Source organism: Apodemus sylvaticus, chromosome 3 (genome assembly GCF_947179515.1).
Source record: "Apodemus sylvaticus chromosome 3, mApoSyl1.1, whole genome shotgun sequence".
Classification (NCBI taxonomy): Eukaryota; Metazoa; Chordata; class Mammalia; order Rodentia; family Muridae; genus Apodemus; species Apodemus sylvaticus.
This window is the reverse complement of record NC_067474.1, coordinates 103970892-103972783: the sequence shown is the minus strand read 5'-3', so window position 1 is coordinate 103972783 and position 1892 is coordinate 103970892.

The following is a 1892-nucleotide window of genomic DNA, read 5'->3' as shown; positions in this document are numbered from 1 at the left end:
GGTTCATTCTGTTTTAAAGCTTTCAGGTGTGCTGTTCAGCTGCTAGTGTATGCGCTTTCCAGCTTCTTTTTGGAGGCACTCAGTGCTATGAGATTTCCTCTTAGCACTGCATTCATTGTGTCCCATAAATTTGGGTATGTTGTGCTTTCATTTTCATTAAATTCTAAAGTCTTTAATTTCTTTATTTCTCCCGAGACCAAGTTATTATTGAGTAGGGCATTGTTTAGCTTCCATGGGTATGTGGACTTTCTGATGTTTTTCTTGCTATTGAAGACAAGCCTTAGTCAATGGTGATCTGATGAGATGAGTTCAATCTTCTATCTGTTGAGGACTGTTTTGGGAACAAGTATATGGTTAATTTTGGAGAAGGTACCATGAGGTGCTGGAAAGAAGCTGTATTCTTTCCTTTTAGGATGAAATGCCCTATAGATATCTGTCAAATCCATTTGGTCCATAATTTCTGTTACCTTCAATGTGTCTCTGTTTAATTTGTGTTTCCATGATCTGTCCATTGATGAGACTCAGGTGTTGAAGTCTCCCACTATTATAGTGTGAAGTACAATGTACACTTTGACCTTTAGTAGATTATTTTTGTTATGAATGTGTCGCCCTTGCATCCGGTGCATAGATATTTAAAATTAAGTGAAAAATGTCTTTCCTCATCCTTTTTGAATATTCCTGGGTGAAAGTTACTTTTATTCAGTATGAGAATGTCTCTTCCAGCTTGTTTCTTGGGACCATTTGCTTGGAAGATTGTTTTCCAGTCCTTTAATGTAAAGTAGTGACTTTCTTTGACACTGAGAGGCTTTTCCTGTATGCAACAAAATGTTGGGTCCTGTTTATGCATCCAGTCAGTTAGTGTATGTCTGTTTATTGTGGAATTGAGCCCATTGATGTTAAGAGATATTTACTAAGTACTATTGATTGTTGCTTCCTGTTATTTTTGTTGTTGAAGGTTGAAATATGTTTGTGTGGCTATATTTTGGCTTTGCTGAAAGAGGATTATTTTCTTGCATTTTTCTAGCATGTAGTTCCCCGCCTTTTGTTAAAGGATTCCATCTATTATCTTTTGTAGGTCTTGATGTATGGAAAGATGTTGTTTAAAATTTTTTTTATCAGGGAACATCTTGACTTCTCCAGCTATGATAATTAAGAGTTTTGCTGGGTATAGTAGCATGGGCTGGCATTTGTATTTTCTTTGGTTCTGTATGACATCCGCCCAGGATCTTCTGGCTTTTGTAGTCTCCAGCGAGAAGTCTGGTGTAATTCTGAATGCTCTGACTTTATCTGTTACTTAACCTTTTTCAGTTACTGCTTTTAATATTCTTTCTTGCATTTTGTGTTTTGAGTATTATGTGGCAGGAGGAAGTTTTGTTAGGCTCCTGTCTTTTTGGAGTTCTGTAGGCTTCTTTTATGTTCATGGGCATGTATTTCTATAGGTTAGGAGAGTTTTCTTCTATAATTTTGTTGAAAATATTTACTGGCCATTTAAATTGGGAATCTTCAGTTTCTTCTAATCCTATTATTCTTAGGATTTGTCTTTTCATTTTGTCCTGGATTTCCCAGATGTTTTGGCTTAGGACCTTTTTACATTTTGCATTTTCTTTGACTCTTTTGACAATGTTTTCTATGGTATTTTCTGCACCTGAGATTCTCTCTTCTATCTCTTTTATTTTGTTGATGATGCTTGTATCTTTATCTCCTGATCTAGTTCATAGGTATTCTATCTGCAGGGTTCTCTCTCTTTGAGATTTCTTTATTGTTTCTATTTCATGTTTGAGATCGTATATGGTTTTGCTCAGTTCCTTCCTGTGCTTGATTGTGCTTTCCTGTATTTCTTTAAGGGGTTTTGGTGTTTCCTCTTTAAGGGCTTCTAACTGTTTAACTGGGTT